A 21,036-nucleotide genomic window follows, 5' to 3' on the forward strand; every position below is an offset into this window, starting at 1 on the left:
TATAGAACTTCTAGTTCTGATCATGAGTATTTAAGCAGGAATCCCACGCCAGAAAATCTGGTTATTCAGGCTGCAACTTCCTCAAGACAAACAGCATATCCATCTATCCCCCCCTGGGTAGAGAAGATAAGATGATGGATGCTTGGGCACGTAAGGTCTTTACCTCGGGTAGCATGGCTCTCAAGTCAACTAATGTCACCTGTACCCTGGCCAGGTTCACCCATACCCTATGGGACTGCATTTCGGCGGCGGCTGAACATATTCCGGAAGGCGAGGAAAGGGAAGGCTTCCTGAATATTGTCAAAGACGGAAAGGAGGCAATGGGGGAATGTCTCCAGTCTGGACTGGATACGGCTGCTAATATCAGTGCTATGCAGATTTGCGTGGTTGAGGAAGCCGGTGTTTGCACCAGACCTCTCAACATGTCTTTCGATGGCTCGAGGCTGTTTGGTAGTAAAGCTAATGAAAGCTTAGAAAAACTACAGACCTCAAAAGCGGCAGCTAAATCTTAGCGCCTCCATGCGACAGCCTCAGAAACCTTATTCGTGCTCATCTTCCTGGAGAGGTTGTTCTTTTCGGTACTACTCCTCTTTTGGTAGTAGAAGAGGACAGGCCATTTAAAGAAGCAAGAGAAATGTCGCTCGTGGTGGACGAAGAGAAAGTTCAAAACCAGCCTCAGGAACGGCATCTTTGCCCTCAGCCGCTTCTGCAGCCGCCTCCAAATCACTTGGAGGCCTTATTGCACAAAACCCCAGTGGGAGGCAGAATTTCAGCATCTGAAAGTATGGCGGGGCATTACTTCAGATGCTTGGGCTCTGGAGACAGTAGCTCCAGGTTACTGCCTTCCCTTCCTAAAAAGGCCTCGGACCATCCACCGGGAACCAACTCTGTCAAAATTCCAGATCCGCTCCTGTTGCACAAAATTTTAACCATGCTAGAGAAAGGTGCAATAGAACAGGTACCTATAGTGGAGAGGAACAAGGGTTGGTACTCCCCCCTACTTTCTCATTCCAAAGAAGGACAGAGGATTGAGACCCATCTAGGACTTAAGAAACTTGAACAAGATCCTCAGGAAGGCAAGTTCAAGATGGTAACCCTTTCTCAGATCCTTCAGGCTCCCCAACTCCAAGACTGGTTGTCATCATTGGATCTTCAGGAGGCTCACTTTCATGTGCCAATCCATCCCAAGCACAGAAAGTACCTGAGGTTCGCAGTTGGCGGTTCTCACTTTGTTTTTGAGTTCTGCCATTGGGGCTGACTTCCGCCCGAAGTTTTCACCAAACTGATGGCGGTTTTGGCAGCGAGTCTCAGGAGAGGGGGGGATTCATGTCTACCCCTACCTGGGCGATTGTTTGCTTAGAGCGCATTCTCCCGAACAAGCTCAGGAATTTGTCGATCACCTGTCACTTCCTTCACAAACTGGGCTTCTCCCTCAATTTCAAGAAGTCTCACATGATACCATCCCAAAAGCTCCAGTTTATCGGAGCAGTTTTGGATACTTCCTTGGGCAAAGCCTCGCCTCCCGAGGTGAGAGCTCTCCACATTCTGCAGACTGTAACAAAGTTCCAGAATGCCCAGCATCTGCCGGCCTTCAATTTTCTGAGGTTGCTCGGCCTCATGGCATCCTGCATTTTTCTGGTGCCACAGGCTCGACTGAGGATGAGATTTCTCCAATGGGCCCTCAGAACTCAATGGTCCCAATTCTCGGGGAGTATGTCGGATCTTCTGCAAGTCCCGAGTGCAGTGGCTTAGGATCTACTATGGTGGGCTTGCAACAACATCCTCAAGGGAGAATCTTTTTGGCAACCATGGCCGGAGATAACAGTAGTAACGGACGCCTACTCAAAGGGTGGGGAGCACACACCATCGATCTGACAGTCAGTGGTCTGGTCTCCATCAGAGTCCAAACTACACATCAACCTATTGGAGCTAAGGGCAATCAGACTAGCGTTGAAGGCCTTCCTGCCCTCTGTACAAGGAAAGAATGTCCTGATGATAATGGTGGACAACACAGGGGCCATGTACTACATCAACAAGAGAGGAGGCGTAGGGTCATTACCACTGTGCAGAGAGGCAATGTAGCTATGGTTCTGGGCAATATGAGAAGGAATCTCTCTATCGGCAGTTCACCTAGCCGGAGAGCAGAACACGGCGGCAGACGCTCTGAGCAGGCAGAGCACAGTCTCCCACGAGTGGGAGCTAGCTCATTAAGTCCTTCTGGAGATCTTCGCCCTTTGGGGAACCCCTCAAGTGGATCTGTTTGCAACCACGGTAATCCGGAAGTGCGAACAGCACTGCTCATGGGAATTTCCTCTGAGAGGAGCTCTAGGAGATGTGTTTGTGGTGGACTGGAAGTTTCCACTTTTGTACAAATTTCCTCCAGTCGCCGTGATTCCTCAATTAATCAGGAGGTTGAGAAAGATCAGGAAAACTATGATCCTAATTGCCCCGGATTGGGCCAGGAGAACGTAGTACCCGGACCTTCTGGACATGTCCATCTGCCCTCCAATAGGTCTTCCGCAAAGAGGATCTTCTCTCGCAAGAGGAAGGTCGGGTTCTCCATCCAGAGGTCAAGACACTCCACCTTCACGCATGCTTTCTGAGAGGCTGAGATACAAAGATTGGGATCTCCCGGATGACGTAATGGAGATTTTGCTTTCGGTCTGAAGGCCAGCAACAGATTCTTTGTACAGGTGTCGGAATAAATTCAGTAACTGGTGCAAAGATAAGACCTTTTTCAATGTAGCACCACAATGATGCTCGCTTTCCTATTGCATCTAGCCAATCTGGGGCTCCAGATCGGAACAATTAAAGGATGTCTAGCTGCGCTGTCCATTTTGAAGCGCTCCTCAGAAGAGGTTTCTTTCTTCAAAATATCATTGATAATTCAATTCCTGAAAGGGCTTACTAATGTATACCCTCCAGTCCCTTTTCATGTCCCAATTTGGGATTTAAATCTAGTTTCTAACTTGTATACCTTTTTGAGCCTCTACACTCCTCTAACATTAAAGACTGTCCTTCTTGTGGCCTTAACATCAGCCCGCAGGGTTAGTGAACTACAGGCTCTCTCATGTAAACCTCCATATACTACTTTATACAAGGGGTTCTTAAGGTTAAACCCCCTTTCTTACCAAAAGTAGTTTCTGACTTCCATTTGTCACAAAAAATCATTTTACCAACATTCTATCCTCCTCCTCATTTGGGCAAAGGAGAGACTGCATAGACTGGACCCCAAAAGGGCTTTCCGTGTTTACATTTCAAGGATGTCAAGATGACCAATTTTTTGTAGGTTATACAGGTCCTAAATTGGGATTAGCGGTGACAAAACAGACTGTATCTTGCTGGATGATTCTGGCTATAATTGAGTGCTACAGATTGGCAGGAAAAGACCCACCAGATGGGCGGTGAGCCCATTCCACTGGGGGGATGGCTACTTCTGCGGCTCTGAGGAAGGGAGTCCCTGCAGCAGATATTTGTTCAGCTGCAACATGGGCATCAACGCATACCTTCATCAAGCATTTATTGCTTAGATGCCTCTTCTTCCAATGAGGGTTTATTTGCCAAGGCAGTACTTCATTCCATCTATGAGAACAATAACTAGCACTCCCACCTCCAAAATGACCACTGCTATGGGAGTCTATCACAAGATGAGGAATACGTGGGAGGACACAATCCATTCGAAGGACAAGTTACTTACCAACTGTAACGTTCTTTTGACTCGATGTTCCTCCCACGTATTCCTCATCGCCCCGCCCATCCTACCCTGCAGTACAGTTTACGTTACTTACACTTTCCTCTCTTGAAGAGTATCAGTCATGAGGCACGCCTGGTTCTTCCTCGAATATTTCCTCAAAAAAACAGAAATGAAGCCAACGAGCGCGGCTCAAGCTATTTATACTGATGGTTACTTCGATACCGTATAGAGTCCGTCGAGGGACATCAGCTCCACGACCTCGTGCACAGCGCCCTCTGCCGAGAGAATTTTTTTCTAAAGCAGCAAAGCTGGCAATATACGAATATCATAAGATGAGGAATACGTGGGAGGAACATCCAGTAGAAAGAACGTTACAGTTGGCAAGTAACTTCTCCAGCATGTGTATTTGCAGGTCTCCATTTGAGCTCCCACCTGGTGTTTCCTTTATCAGTCGGCAACGTCCACTTTCAATATAGAGTGCTCCCATTTGGCCCTAGCTGGGCACCCAGAGTGTTCATCAGGCTTTTATCGTCTTTGTATATTTTTTTTGGTTTTCAATACACAAAGTACATTTACACATATTTAATGCACACATAAATAAGTTAAAAGAAACAAACCAGAATCTAAAATTGCAAAACAATAATATTGATCTTCATTACAACGATCATTATTACTAAAATGCTTCATATTTAGAAGCCTCTCTACCCCCAATTAGTAATCGCATATATCAATAAGGTCCATTGTTCCTTGGTCGGTTACCCTGTTTAGTTCTAAAAAGGTGTCCATTAACATCTTAATCAAGGCTATAATTAGCGAAACCTGAGAGGTAGTCAAAAGCCTACATCATAGATCCTGAGTCAAGATCTGAGAAGTTGAGCAGATGAAATGCCCAAAACTTTGTATTCTGTGATTCAATAAAAATTGACAGAGGAGTACTAGATGGAGTAGTCTCTCTATAGAGTCAGATCCGCACAATCTACAAGTTCTTAGTTCCGTGGGGATACCCATATGTGGACCAACAGCAATAGTAGGGAGACAGTGCCATCTAAATTTAAGATACCAGTCCCGATATTTAGAGGATGGAAATTTGACTAAATACACTTAGATCGCTGGGAGGTAGATCAAGGAATTAATTTCCTATGTAGTTTCAATATGCCCAGGTCTAGGAGATCCATTGATCTATCCCAATTTTTTATCTTTTTTTATTTTATTAATCCGGCTGACATCGGGCTCAAAGCCGTTCAAACCAACGGCAGCAAGCGTGTTTTCACAACGCCTCATGTTTTTTCAAAAAGGGATTACTATCCTTCAGTAGTAACGCCTTGAGGTAAAACCCAAGAGTGAAGTTTCCTGCATTTATGTATTTATTTCGACATTTGTATCGCACACCAAGTGCTTGGATATCTAGGCGCAAGTTTGTTTGTTGTTGACCTGTACCGTAAAGTAATCATCGGCTAGGTCACAGACCGATGCATAACAAAGCAGTAGGTTTGTACAATTAGGAATGTACAGCAGGGTATTCACAGCAGTTGGATTACAGGCAAGTACATTATGGTAACAATCAGTTGGTACAAATGTGAGAGAACAGGCAGTTGAGCTGCGCAAAAGGTGGTGGGCATACTGTTGGGTAGAGTGGGTGAATTTGTGTTGTGTTGAAGAGAGGACTGGTTTCAGCACTCTTGAATGAAAATCCAGGTTTTCAGATCTTTGTGGAAGGTTCAGAAGGAGGGTTCAGCTCGATTGAGGTAGGGAGTTCCATAGTTCAGCTACCACTGGGAAGCTGTTACCCCCTGCTTTCTGTAATTTGAATCTAGATATGGTAAATTGATGCTCGTGGGAGGAGTGTGTAGATCTGTTGGATTGGTTTTTGTGGAATCTGATGGATGGATACTTGGGAGCTGAGTTGGATAGGCATTTGTGCATTAAGGTGCGGGTTTTGAAAAAGATTCTTTTGTGCACTGGCAGCCAATGGGCGTTCCGTCTCGCAGTGGTAATGTGATTTTCTTTCAGTATGTTGAGGGCTGCTCTTAAAGCATTGTTGTGAATCAGCTGAAGTTGTTTAGGTTGCAGCTCTTCGTGCTTGCGTGCAGTGCGTTATAATAGTCTAGTCTGGATAAGATAAGGGCTCTAGCTAGTGTGATACAACTGTAGGAGGACAAGAGCGGTCTGCAGGCATTGATGAGCTTGTAGGTGAAAGCTGCAGCTCAGGCCATAGCGTCGACTTGTCTGGTTAGTGTGAGAGCTGAGTCGAGATAAAAGTCTAAGGTTTTTACTACCTTGGAGACCTGAATAGTGACTGTCAAAGGATTTAAAGTGGTCGCCTTGTTTGTTGATGCGTTTTTAAGAGCCTATGAGGAGTAACTGTTTTTTGGTCGTTTAGACATAGGCCACGTATCGCCATCCATGCCGGATAGTTTGGTAGATTTCGTTGAGTAATTTATAGTCTGTCATAAGTACCTGAGATGGGTATGAGGATTTGGGTATCATCTGTGCAGTTTGTTTAGGTGACACCCAAGTCTTCCAAGTGATCGAATAGAGGTTTAGTAAAAATAATATAAATTGTAGGGAGCAGGAGTGCTAAGTTGCTATTGTCTTTGATATCATCCATTTGTATTTTTAGATCAAATAGGGCAGATTCAGTGCCATGTCCTGGCCAGAAGCCGGATTTGCGAAGGTCTAGGAGTCTGTTAGTTTCTAGGTGATTTTGAGTTTCCAGATAAACTGCAAAGTCCAATAATTTGAGAAGGAAAGGTACTGAAGTTATAGGGCAGTAGTTCGTAGGGATGTTGGGTCTAATGGTAGGTTTCTTGAGCAATGGGCGGACCGACGCATCTTTGAGGTTGGAGTGGACAGTCCTTGTTTCAAATGAGGCATTGATTAGTGATGAGATGAAGGGGATGAATTCTTTAATGAATGAGGCTGGGCAAATGTCGCCTTGGCACCTAGAGGGTTTGAGGCTCGTGATGATTTTCTATACTTCTGAAGTCGAGACATGTGTGAATTCTAATTGTGAATTGGAGGTATGGGGTGTGTATGAGGGAGGCTGAGTGGATTGGTCGGGAGTCAAGTTCAGCCTTTTTGCTTCAATTTCTGATTGTAGCAGTGAGATTTTATCAAGGAGGGATTTTTGGATGCATGTACACCAAACTGTGTTTTTGATACAGGGTTCTTGAGGTGGCACTGATGATTCAAGTTCTCGTATCGAGAAGAGCTCCTTAGTGCCGGAATTGGCTTTAGAAATTCTCTCATTGTAGGTGGAGCATTTGGTTTGGAGGATGCTAAGTTTGTAGTTTTTGGAAGCAGCAGTGAAGTTTACTTTGTTGGAATCCGTCGGGTGTTTATTCCAGTTTGACTCAGCTATTCTTTTCGTACTGCGCAGTGTTTTGAGGTTAGGTGTGCACCAAAAGTTTAGGTGGGCTAATGGTTTACCTTTGCGTATACTCAAAGGGGCTACTTTGTCAATGTCAGCTAGGATGGTTTGGTTGAATAACTCTACCATACTAGATGGGTCATTGCTGGAGTTATGCATGTATTTGGTAATGGGGTGGATCAGTGGTAGTAGTTACTATGCTGTGATGTCACGTGTGTTTCTGGTGAGAGTGGCAGGTGCTTGAGTGGACAGTGTCTATGGGGAGGATCTTAAGAATAGTGAAGCAGATGACGTGATGGTCTGACCATGGGTAAGGAGTGTTAGACAGGATCTTAGTGTTGCAGTTGAGATATGCTAACCAAACCAAAAATCTGCCTTTAATGTGTGTAGGGTTGTTAATGGGGTTAGAGAACCCTAGCGCTGTGATATTGGCTAAGGCGTGGATGTTGTCTTCAGTAAGGTCATTAAAACCTAGTTTCAGATCTCCCAGCAGTATGATTTGGGAGCATGGTTTGGTGTTAAATGAAAGGAGTTAAGCAACGTCTTCCTTGAAGGAGTGTGTGGGGCCTGGTGGTCTATATATAAGATGGCAGGTCAAAGGTGTGTGTGGCGGGTAATGATACTTTAATGGGGAGAAGTTCACCTTTATGGAACGTTTGGTTTGGTATTTCTCTTATGGGGAGCTGGTTCTTCGCGATAAACGCTGCTACTCCTCTCTTGGAGGTCTGTCTGTCTGACCTGAATATTGTATAACTTTCCGGGATGGCCAGGGAGAGCGCTTGGCTGGCAGCTGAATGGAGCCATGTTTCTGTGATGGCTAGGAAATCTAGATTATTTTTGATAAGGTCAGCGATATCAAGAGCATGTACTCGGAGCGATCTTCCGGACATGGTAAATGCATTGAGTCTAGAGGTCTTGAGGTATTTGGAGTTGTAGATAAGGCTGATGGTGTGTTGTGCTTTGGTAGACGTAGTGTGATAGTGTTAGGCTTCCGTAGACCTTGGGCGAAAGTGTTTAGTTAATTGTGGATATCCGTGGAGTTGGGTGTAATATCGCGCTGGTTCGCACTAGTGGCTAGTGGGTTGGTTGTTTTATCCTTCAGATTACCCTGGGTGATTGGTGGGGTGGTTGGAAGGTTTTTTTGTTGGGGTGAGTGGCTCTTGAGCAGTGTGTAATTTTCCTAGTGGTGTCTTGGGTGGTGGGAGGCGGCAATTGCCAGCATGAGGCTAGTTCGAGACCTTCGTCTGAGATTCCGGGTGGCCAGGTGGTATGGTAAGTTGAAATTGGGCATGTAGTTGAAAGTGGTGACCTGAGGGACCAAGGGTTTGGAATGGCTAAGGCATGGCGTGTGCTTTGGTTTTCTGACCAATAGGATGTCTATGGAGTTGGTTTGTATGGTCTCAGGCAGGAAGCATGATGGTGTGCGCGAGTCTGGCAGGTTGTGACATTTTTAGCATTATGGTGTGTTTGTGGTGGGGGTGTCATGGTGTATCGGCTAGGTGACGCTGGTCCTTGGTTTCTGGCTATCCATATCTTAATGGTGCTCAGTCCTGGCATGCCTAGGGGTGATGACGTATAGGTGTGGTGTGGTGTGGTGTGGCAGTGACGTGATCGGCTGCTGGGTACAGACTGAGGTAATACTCACACCGGCACTTCTGAATGCAGATCATGGGGGGGACACAAAGACCTATAAATCATTGCTAGTAGTACTGGATGGGAGTAGGATAAGGGGCAGTAGAATGCTGTTGAGAGTGTCACATCTAGGTGCGAATCACACAGGGGCAGTAAATGGCATTTAAAATGGGCACATCTAGATGGGAATCGCACAAGGGCAGCAAATTTCATTAAAAATTGACACATCTAGGTGTGAATCACACAAGGGCAGCAGTATGCAGTTCACATGGGCATATCTCGGTGCGTTAAAATGGGCACATCTAGGTGTGAATCACACAAAGGCAGAATGCAGTTAAAATGGGCGCATCTAGGCATCAGAATTGCACATTGGCAGCAGAATGCTGTTGGATTGTACACTTCTGCGAGCAGATCATAGGATGGATGGATGGATGGATGGATGGATACAGAGTAAACCTAGCACTTCTAGGAGCTAGGCGCGTGTAGGACAACATAATGAGTTGCATCAGGTGGATCTAGGACAGGATGCATTTGGGTGTTGGCGCATAGAATGAGCAATGGTATTTGGGCTCTCTGATTAGTGTCTCTATTCGGGACAGTGTTTGCTTAGAATGAGTAAACTCTTATGAGGCGAGTAAATCAACAGAGAGGGCTTAGTTCTTCCGAAGAGTCTTTGGCAGGATTGATGGTACTGGCAGAGACAAGCTAGCAAAAGCAAGTTAGTGTCATCAGTAGGTCGACGCCGGGGCGCGCAGTAGATTTAAGGTGTAACAGCACGTTGATGGGTAGTGACAATAGAGGACAAAGGCTCCTTACTGTTGTAAGAGGGGTTTCCTCCTGCTGTCTTTGTGTTAGAATGGTGCAGACGTGCTGTGTGTGCTCGCAGCTCTTGCAGCCACGGACAGACACAGGCAGGGACTTTGGAAATGGGGCCTTCGATTTCAGGGGCCGGCTTATGCCTACCAGCGTTGCTATTGGCTCTTAATGGAGCCCAGTGGCCAATCGCCACGTAGTAGCAACGAGGAAGGAGGTCCGCCATTTTGAAAATCTTTCTGCAAATGTTATTCGTTTGGTAGCATCAGACTACTAGTGTTGAATATGCTGGAGCGTGACTTGATGATCGTTTTACTTGAAGTGCAGTCAGGCACATTTGTACCACAGTACAATGCTGCCGTTCAATCCTGGGTTAGTGCAGATACATTGATTTTTGAATTCTGTTTGGGGGTGTTTACTCCGCCCACAAGACTTAATTGGTAGGTTGCCGGCCGCGCCGCTCCTGCAGTGAGTGACGGAGGGGGGGGCCCTCCTGCCCACACAACGTGGCTGAAGAGGCAGGAGCCCCCTGCATGCTCTAGGTAGGGAGAATAGGGAGAGACTCCTCTTGATGTTCTGTGACCACCATGGGGTCAAGCTCAGTTTCAATCCGATGACTTATTTTAACCAAGATCGGAAGCCCTGACACTTGTTTCAAAATGTCTGCTTCTAGAACATTGAAAAACTTCCTATTTGAGACATTCATCTGTCTGCAGCCATAGAGAACAACGGGAGACACTTTTGCTCTATAAACTCAATCAGTGGGAACAGTGAGTACGCACAGAGTTTACGTTTGCAGGAATTTAAATTAAGATTGAATGAGCAGGAGCTAAAAGCTGCTCCTGAATGTCCAGAATTCACTTCTGACCAGGAGCTACATTGAAAAGCTTGCATTGGAGTCCGGCCTAGGTATAGTCTGCGATGCAACTAACTTTGAGACTAGACCACATAGGAGCGTAAACCCCCACTCCCTACTGTCGGCCAAAAGGTCAGCTAAGTATAGATTAAATAAAGTTGGGGCTAGACCCCACCCATGGCATACTCTCTTCTTCAAATAGATATTTCTCAAGTTCACCAAGAATGTTTAACCTAACTTTGGTGGAGTTGTTAGTGCATAGCATTTGGATCAGCCTCAGCAAGCCCGGATCTATCCCCCAACTCATCAGCTAGAGAGATTTACATTGCCAAAGGCAGAGAAGGCAGAGGTTATAGCGATTGCTGCAACAAATAGAGAACCACTCAAACAGGACCCAATACCAGACAGGCCGTTGAAGCTAATCGACTTAATACTGTGCCCGCCCCTCCCCTAAAACCGGTTTGTAGGTGGCTTAAGTGGAGAGGTTCCACTGTCCATGCAGTTAGTTCCCCAAGTACTAAACTAGCGAAGATTTTTGGGAGAGAATCAATCTGTGAAATCGGTCGATTACTGTACATTTTGTTTCTTCCTGTATTACCCTTTTTGTAAATTGCGACGAGTATCAAATTAGTCCAGAGTTCGGGCAAATACTTTCTCTGACAATATGCGTAAAGAGATGGTAAAGAATGTCAGACCAAAGTACAGGATTATTCTTGAATATACCATTGTTTCCCCATCAAGACCACTCACTCTGGTATTCTTTAATTTATCAATTATGAGCTTGATGTCTAATTGGTCAAATGAGGGTGGCCAAACTCAAGTATTACTGCTGTTAATTTCCAGAATATTCATGTGATTGCCTTCCACATCATATTTGTTAGTAAAATATTCCACCCAGGCGTCGCCAGATACACCAGAAGATTGAGCATGAGCTTGTAACTTACTTGTATTATTCAATGTCCACCATATGGTACACATATCTTGCCTTAAAATTTTAAGCAATAAATCTTGATTTTTCCTGATAAGTTTTTCGAGTTGATTGGACCTACTCCAGTTCCTATAGTGATGTCTCAAAACCTTTTTTTCTTTAACCTTCTCTGTCCATGTCTCATCAGAGCATTTATACAACCTCCTAACATCCTTCCTCAACTGACATTTTTTATTTTGGATCACTCTGTCAAAGTTACTGCAATTCACATGTCGGAAAATATTTCATTGAGCCCCTATTCTATTCTCCACTGGTCTCCTGAGCCTAGCTAATAATGTAGTAAACTCCCCTGGCAAAGCAAAGATTGTGGAGATATTTCACAGTATGCTGTTCCACCCATTGACTTACTTGGAATTATGACTATATTGCATGGCCCTATTGCCCTGCCCCGTAACTACAAGAGGCTTACTACCCATAAACTCACTCGGGTCATGTGGACCCCTAAAACACCAGAATAACTTAACATAGCATGGTAATTTGTGTTCGTTTTCACTATCTTCAAATACCCCACGTCATCAACCTAAACGTTCTTTAAAAAATGTAGTCGATATTAGAGATCAAATACACATTTGAAGTAGCCACTTCCTAAGCGTCACGTTGTAGAGTAAATTGGTCTGCAGAAAAGTCAATCTGGAGAGAAATTCAGACCAAATCCTCCCATGGTTGCCCTACCCAGCAGATCAACAGTAGGAGCAACACTTCTTGTAGTGTCAAAATCTTCAAAATCAGTAACAATGCATTTACAGTTGTAGTCCCCCCGCTATCACTATTGGACTATCCGGTTAATCAATTAACCTATCTATTAATACGTTTTCAATGCCATGTAGAACTTCATGGAAATCCATACCAATAGGGTTAAAATAGATGTTAATTATCAAAACTGCTAATTGATGGTTAGTTTCTCTCGTATCAGGATATCGTCTAAGTAAGTTGTTACTTTAACAATACGACAGAACCTTTTTAATTTTTGAAAGATGTTAAAAACCCTCCTTTGGGCCTCCCTCGCAAGCCTTTTTTTTAGTTATTTTAGAATCTGTAAGAAACCCATCTCATACTCCTCAGCCAAGTCTCTTGAAGGAGAAATATATCAAATCCATCAAAATCCTTCTTCATATCATTGTTCAAAAATGAATTATGCCTGCGAGAGTTCCAGCTTAATATTTGCCAGTTATTATTTGAAGCCAGGTCTGCTTCCTACTTTATTTGGAAAAGTGGCCACTAGCCCCTACTCGACGATTCAGTATCATGAAAAACATGTCTCCTTTGATCCATGTCGAAGTGACATTTTACTGTGATTCGGCCGCTCGTGTTGATTTTGGCTTGCACCTGTATGGCGTGCTTGGTAACATTCAAAGCCTTTTAATTGCATTTCTTCTTGCTGCTCAATTACTAGCCTCTCCATCTTGGAGTAGAAGAGAACAGCACATTTCCAAATTCGAGCACGGTCAAATAGATGGACAAATGTTATGTCAACAACGAGATTGAAGTTAGTTCTGCAATAGTAGTAAGGAGGGCCAGTAGTGTGCATCTATTTAAGGAATTTTCCCAGTCATCCTCAAACACAGATTAAAAAATTAAAGGATGCCAATCGCTTTTTCAAAGAGGACCGTCGAGGGCCATCGCAGTTTGTATACGTTTTTCCCATTCAAGCACTGTTGTGCTGAGACAGGATTGTCCACCCGATCTCGTTGACTGTACTGAAATAGAACCACAGGCTCTGATGATAGAAATTTCCTTTTGACCACTGGGGCAATATTATTCATCTTAGTGCTTCGTACATTCCCAGCACCAAACTGCTCTCCTGCAATTCTACCCCTGGGTCTCCTAGGTAAGTCAATTATCGGGGTGCCCGCTGGTACAGGGATTTCACACTCTTTTCTTGGCACTTTTTACTCTTTTTCGCTTTAGGATGTAAAGCGATTCTTCGAGAACAGAACTAAAGGTGGATTTGTCTACAGTCCCCAGCTTGACTAGTGCTGTCAACTCTCAGATTGTCATCAATAATAATACTTTCAGGCAGCTGTAGATGATTTTTCTGCAAAAAGGATGTTCTGGAGGAACTTCACGACCCCTTGCTCGGAGTCTTTAAACCGCCTTTAATTTATTTGTTTTTTTCTTACTACACAGACTTGAGATTGACACTACTTTATTAGACTAGTCATCAGATCTTTCAGCGTCCAGCTGCACAGCATTGTTGGTAGCAGTTGAATCCATAGATCTTTCTCCAGGCATGTGACTCTGCCAAATTGAACCCAGCAGGGGTTTGTGACCTCTTTGAGGGTATTGCTGAGATCCATTCACTAGAACATTTTAAATATTATTTAGTGTAGAAGTGTTCATTCTCACTTCGTGGGCCACTGTGTCATACAGGCAAATGAAAGATTCCAACACTATATTTAGAGCATCAAGTGTACTCCGGGCTACATCCAGAGAATCATGACAACTTGAATCATCACCTTGAAAAGGTAGGGAAGATTGGTCCCTGATCGTTGGAATGCTATTTAAATAACATTTTCTGGTATAAGTGTGTCCGTAATTACTTCTCCAGTTCCTCTTGAGTTCTCAATAAGCCTGGCGACACAATGGGTCTGTCTTGTAGGCGCTCTATTTCCTGAATTTCGTTTTCCAAGCTAAACCAGGCGTTAAATACAGAGGTGTTAGCATGGTGATCCACTTGAGATAGGACAGAGCCAGATAGATTAGTCTGTGATACTCAAGATGTCTGCTCTTGTCATGGTGCTGTCTGAGATCACAGACCCAGCTTGGACCACCTGGCTGTATAATTTTGATTCCTCAGTGAATGACGACGTCATTTCCACTTGATCTAAACGAGCAGGTACCAACTCTTGTTCCTACACACTTCTCACCATTTCGTCATGAAGAGGAATGACGTCTGTACTCCTAAGAAGGTAACTTTTCTTTTTGCTTCACATCGCAAAATGAAGTGTATACAGCAATGTGGATCAACTCGAATTTCCCTGCAGTCTCCACAAAAACTAATCAGATTCAGTATATCCGTTGATCAAAAGAATGTCTGTCCCACAATAACCAGAGGTCGCGATCCTAGTCCCGGGGGCGGGCGGGCTCGATAGGGAAAAAAAAGTTTGATTGCCATTCTTGGTTCTGAAGCAAAATCTGAGTTTGGACCCTCCTTCTATTGTACACCTCCTGTTACCAGAGCAAAAGTGTACCCACAGGAAAAGCAAAGGAGAGCATAAATCGGGGATGGGGGCAGATTTCCACACTCGCTGTTCTCAGCGTCAGCAGCTGTCCTAAAGCTCCCAAGCAGTCCCGGTAGCTCCACTAACTGCCTTCCTGCCGACAGTATGCCCACACAGACGGCAAGGACTACACCACTTTGCCCCGCGGCACAACTTTTGTGCTATTTTAAAAGGCCTCCACCTCCACACGTATCGCCAGCAAAGACAGACCAACGGGTCAACGGGAGAGCATCAACACTACAAGGACTGCCCCACTTTGCTTTTAATCAGGCTTTCATTGGATTCCGCTCTTGACTGCGTCTTTCCAATGGACAAGAGGATCAAAGAAATGCATGAGTGTCACCCACCCTCATCTCTCATATGGCAAGCTTGGCCTGGTGGCTGCAACACCTGCTGTCCCTTTTGGCCTCCTGTATTCTAGTATTAGCCTTAGCCAGTGGTAGTCCACTCGCTTCTATAGACCGTGGGATTAGTTGAGTGTCTTTTAGACATCTACTCTTTTTACAATGTACTTGCTACCTTTGTATTATTGTTTATTGGTATCCATTAAGTACTTATTTTGACCTGACTGATTTCTAATAAAGTATATATTTTAAGTACATTTTGTGCATGTCCTGTTTTTCACACTTTATAGCTGAATGCCATTGACAAGTCAGTTCTTAGGCCACCCCTTTAGATGCCAAAATACCTATGTACTAGTCCCCACCTCCACATCTTTAATTTCCCCACTATGCACATAATTGCAAGTTTATTGGGCCTATTCAGTTGAATTTCCACAATTCAGTAGGGCGAGTGATGACTATTCGAATGGATTGTGTCCTCCCAAGTATTTCTCATCTTTAGATATATCTTCCCTTCCAGCTTTAGCTGCTTTGGGAACAGATTTCGGCAGAGGGTGCTGTGCGTCGATGCAGTCAACTTGATGTCCCTCGAGGGCCTCTGTCTTGAGGTAGATGTCATAACTATTATTTTTTAGACTTATGGTTCTGCTTAGAATTGCATGCTTTTCATAGGTCAACATCTAGTGCAAGTTGCAGAGTATTGCACTTGAAGATTTTGAAGTTTGAAAAGGGAGGTTGACAGTGCATTACTGTAATACTATCCCTAGTGTGACGTACCCTGTACCCATGATCACTCAGTGTCAAGGTCCCTCAGATTAATTTTTCCACCATCGGGAAATTTATTTCGCACAGGCTGTAGCTTGAGCTATTTTAAGCGTTAAACTCATCCAAACCCCTTCTGTCGTTTTTGGTGGTTGCACTAATTCGACAGCTGTTTCCCCAGAACATCTTGATTGTTGATCCCAGCTTGTCTGTTCCGACGACTGTCTTCGGCCTAACCAGTAGGGAGAGTGGGGTGGACTGATCCTTCTTTGTTAAATAATGCATACCCCATTTCCTGCAGATACTACGTTTGTCCTTTAGCACTAGAGTTTGTAAGCACTGCCGTCCACGTGACCACCTCGAATCCCGTTGCACAGCGTGCAAGCTCTTTATGGCCAAGACCCTAAAGGAGCGCCGGACCAAGCAGTGGGCGCTGTACGCCATGTTGGCGGAGTCAGAAACAGCCACCAGGATTTTTGAGTCAGACCACGAAGGCCTAGGCAGTCGACTCTTAGGAGTTTGAGGATACTATGTTGAACATTCTAGTTTCCTCATGCCTGTCCCCAGCCCCGACAGGCAGTTGCAGCGCGCTGCTATGAGGAAGGCCTCTGGCAACACTGGTGTACACGCACACACCGTCCCTGTCTACCACCCTCTGTTAGTAGGGCGGTTAACCCACGGGTGGAAACATCTTTCAGATCCCCTCTAGATTAGGGGTCTCGTCAAGCCAGATTCTCTGGTGGTGACCACTACCAGAAAGGGAGCTTGTGTTCCACTCTCAACCTCAGACACCTCTCAAAAAGGATTGCAGGAGACTTTATACACTAGGTAAGCGTTTCACGACCTTTGCTGCGTACCTCACCTGAATAGCAAACGCCACCTTGCTTGCCAGCTACAGCCGCACCCAGTGTCACGACATCTGGACTTAGTACCAGAACCAGCTCATTGCCACCTTCTTAAAATCATTACACATGGTAAACGGGTCTCCCAAAACATCCTGAAAAATGGGAAAGGACAAGGTAGATCTGCAGCCACGAGGGGCACAGCAGCCGGTGCTTCAGAGTGATGGACCGATCCACGTTCCCTCCCACGCGTCCTCCGTCAGGGGTCGCACAACACTCTTCGCCCAGCAATGGAAGGAATAACGTCAGATCGCTGGGTCCTCGATGAGTAAAGTTCCTCGAAACACCTTGCCACAATCCACCTCGTGTAGGATGACTGTCCTACAAATAACTCCACATCCAGATCCAAATCCTACTGCAGAAAGGATACATCGAGCTGGTGCCCTTCATGGAACAATATCAAGGTATTTATTCAATGTACTTCCTTGTTCTGAAGAAAGATCTAACAATTTGCCCAGTGCTGGACCTGCGCCCTGCAGACATATGTCAAACCCCAAAAATTCATGATGACAACACTGCAGGAAGCCATCCCACTATTGAAAATCGGGGATTACATGGGAACATGTAACGCTTACCTCAGAAACTCTGCGGGAGCACTTCTCTGGAATTCTGTTTGGTGCTATTCTCTGGGTGCGTAGGTAATCTATGCAGTCTGGTGATCTACAAAAAACATTCAGTAATCCTTAGTATACTAGTCTAATGCACCTGTTCAGGAATTATCTCTCATACCCTTTGGGAGGCGTTACCTGTAGTTTGTTTTTTGGGAGCTCTCCATCCTGCTTCTACGCAGGGGCGCTTGTTCTGAAGAAGGGAAATGAAATGTGATTTTCTGAGGGAAGGAAGGATGGCAGGTGTGCGTGACTTGCAAATAATGGGGTGATAGGAATAGATAAGGAATTAGATACTATTGATAAGCTGTTCCACTATATTGACGTGCATGAACACCTAGTCACATCCAACCCAACTATGAGGAGCAACTCAATCTGCGTGTGAACAATTGGCCAGAAAAAAGGTTAACTGCAGAGATAAAGTATAATTCTTTTTCACATTTAACGTGTGGTGTATGCTAACTCGTGAAGAAGACTTTCCACAACCAACTACATGACTCTAGTAGTTTTACTGACTGGAAGCAACTGTAACATTTCCCCAGAATTGACGACTCACAACCTTGTCACCAAATTGTAATACTACCTAGCATGTGTGGAAGGGCTGACTGACAGGGGAACAACTTATTACTGTTGTTACAAAACCATGAAACTCCGCTGACTGAAAAGGCACGCTAAAAACAAGGGCGCAACAACATAAACAGCCAATACTTGCGGTAACTGTCGCTTGACGAAAACAACCGGCTTCAAACTGCTGAAGTAGATTTGCAAATGTTCCGCTGACAGGAATGAGGGCGGCAATTGTGTTGAGGTAACCGTGAAGGCAACTTACATGAATGTTGCCTAAAATCAGACACCAGGGAAATACTGTGGAAGTGACGGGAAATGTACTCTAACTACAGAGGGAAAACTATGGAACCATGACAGGATATCATAAGAGTGGGCTGAGGAAAACTGTGACGAGAACCGGAGCCGCGGTAAGCGTACACTACAAAGCAGACGACGCGAAGCGCGGAGCAGGTGAGAGGAGGGACTTATATATGCTGTGAGTGTGAAGCACTAGACCATGACGGTTACTTTCCATAGAACCCCTTAAGCCGCCATCTTAGGTGATGAGGAAGTGTCTTTCCCCCCATAGCCTAAACATGGTTCTTTCCGTGTTACGGACCAAGCATGATAAGCCATGGTCCACAAATTCTTAGAGGCTAATCTAGGGGCATGACCCAGCTCATGACAGAACATTGGGCATAAAATAACTGATTTAAATTGGGGAGCGAGCACTACCAATTCAAGGTGCTACCATTCAGCATTGTATCAGCCTCCAGGGTATTAATGAAGGTCCTAGCAGTGTAGACCGCTCACTTGCGAAGGCAGTCCATTCCAGTGTACCCTTACTTAGACGACTGGCAAATTACTGGGGACTCTTCCAGGTGCCTTCAATACATACAGCAAACGGTCAAGCTTTTTCAATTGGGCTTCTCTATAAAGCAATTTCTCGGGGCAATAATCAAAACAGAACTCGGTCTAGTCTACTCCAAAGAGAGGGTCTAGGAAATGCGGTTTCAAACACCTCAGTATGTAGCTGGTCGTCAGGTGATAGTACGAAAGGTGATTCGCCTGTTGGGAATGATAGCTTCCTGCATCTACGTAGTGCCTCACGCCAGGCTGCGCATGCGTCCAATGCAAGAGCGGCTAATGAAACAAATGGTCGCAAGCAAGCGGGTTGTGGGAAGAACTAGTGGTGGTTTTGCAACCTCTGGTTCGTTGCTACAGTGGTGGAACAGAGACAATCTGCTAAAGGTACACCCTTTCCACACACTAGCGATCAAGGTCACTCTCACAACAGACTCATATATGGCGCTCATTTCCTGCATCACACTGTTCACGTCCTGTGGACACAGGCGCGAACCAGGAAGCACATCAACCTTCTGGCACTTTTAGCAATACTCTTACGCCCCGTCCGCGTTCCTCCATACTGCATGGCCGTCCCTTCCGAGGGACGGTCGACAGAACCGTTTTCACCAGAAAAAACCTTTTTCCTCTTTAAATTTAGAGGCGCACGGGTGTGCAGCCCTGGGAGCATGCGCTGTCCTGGCTCTCAGTCCCCCTTTCTGCATCGACGGGAACAGGCTGATTTCCCCAGTTGAGTTTGGCTTCGGCTATGTAATACCACGCGCTCTTCCCTGGTTACTTTCTTCTGTCTTTTTGTCTTTTTATCTCAGGTACTTGGTTCTCTGGTGCCACGCTCCTCCCTGGCACATATCGATTTCAGCGGTCTTCAGCAGATGTGCAGCATGCGAGGGGCTCTTCCCTACATCAGATCCCCACTCCCTTTTCCTCCGCTGCCTTGGCCCTGACCACGGATGGGAAGGTTGTACCGCACGTGATGCACTCTCCTCGCGTGCCCTGAAGAATAGAATGGCTAGGTGGAGGGAGCTCTTCGAGAGGTCGCCTCCATAGGACCTAAAGGACTTCGTCAAACATCGATCAAGGCCCAAATTAGGGCTGCTCTTTTCCAGCACCCCCCACAAGGGAGACTACATTCCAAGGAAATGCCCAAGCGGGAGGAACCTTTCAGATTCTCGTACCAGCACGAATACCAAGACTAATTGAGCTGCCGACAGCCAGGCCGAAGGGTCCGTAAGACTCTCCCGAAGATAGTGCTGAGGGACCGGAAGGTTCTTTTACCGTGTGTACACCCAAGAGGCAATTCCCTTTTGCCAGCATTATGGCCGAGGGGCTGCCAACCCCTCGCTATCGTGGCCAGATATGACCGGGAGCTGTGGTTTAAGCTAGCTCCACTCCTGGACTTCCTCCCCGACGAGGAGCGGGTTTTGGCTTTGGACATCCTTCAAGAAGGCGAGGCGGCGTTGGATCACGCCATCACGATGGCCATGGACATTGCGGATGCAGTGTTTCGCCAGATGGGAAACGGCGTCTGCCTTCGCCGTTGTGGCTGGCTCAAAGCCACCGACTTTAGGCAGAATGTCAAAACAAGGGTTTTGGACATGCCCTTTGACTGGGACAACCTGTTCGGAAAGGCTGTGGATGAATCCCTTCAGGCCATCAAGGCAGACACGGAGATGGCACGTACCCTAGGCACGCTACGACGACGACTTCCGTCCTTTCGTTCCTCAGGAGGGAACTCTAGCAGGTCTTCGAGGGGTTTCGGCAGAGGCTCCTCCTCTTACCCCCAGGTCTCTCGCTCCTCGACCCAGGAAGCCAACAGGCGCTGTACCATGGCCTTCAGGGGTGGGCGCCGTCATCGCTAGGGACCGCAAGGAAGCCCGTTGACCTCCAAGCTAGTCTGCGTGTGGAAAACCATCTCTGCCGACAGTTGGGTGCAGGACGCTCTCATCCACGGACACACATGAGTTCCAACGAAGTGTCCCCAGATGCCACCGGTGGCCTGGCAGGAAAACCACATCACTTAGCTGCTGCTGGAGGTTCGGGCCCTGTTAAAGAAAGGGGTGATAGAACTAGTTCCAAAGCAACTCCGCAATATACTCAAGGTACGTCCTCGTATGAAAGAAGACCAGGGGGTTGAAGCCCATTCTCGACCTACAACGTCTGAACAAATATATAAAGTCCCAGAGGTTCAGAATGGTCACGCTTCAACATGCACTCGGCCAGCTGGAAGAGGAAGACTTTGTCGTCGTTGGACATAGAGGACGGTTACTTCCACGTCCCCATCCACAAAGGACACCGCAAGTTTCTGCGCTTCGTTGTTCAAGGGAAGCATTACCATTACGAGGCTCTCCCCTTGAGACTGAAGTAGACGCCCAGATTCTTCACCAAGTGCCTTGCACCGGTGGCGGCCCATCTACGAGTGCAAGGGATCTCCGTGTATCC

At 45.9% G+C, this 21,036-nt stretch overlaps 1 protein-coding gene across 14 annotated transcripts in view; it reads left to right on the forward strand.

The window, feature by feature from the left end:
• Positions 1–21,036, forward strand: part of RERE (arginine-glutamic acid dipeptide repeats) — a 2,107,422-nt gene that overhangs the window by 998,704 nt on the left and 1,087,682 nt on the right. The window lies entirely within an intron of this gene.

Source organism: Ambystoma mexicanum, chromosome 8 (genome assembly GCF_040938575.1).
Source record: "Ambystoma mexicanum isolate Mex_15411 chromosome 8, UKY_AmexF1_1, whole genome shotgun sequence".
In the NCBI taxonomy this organism is placed as follows: Eukaryota; Metazoa; Chordata; class Amphibia; order Caudata; family Ambystomatidae; genus Ambystoma; species Ambystoma mexicanum.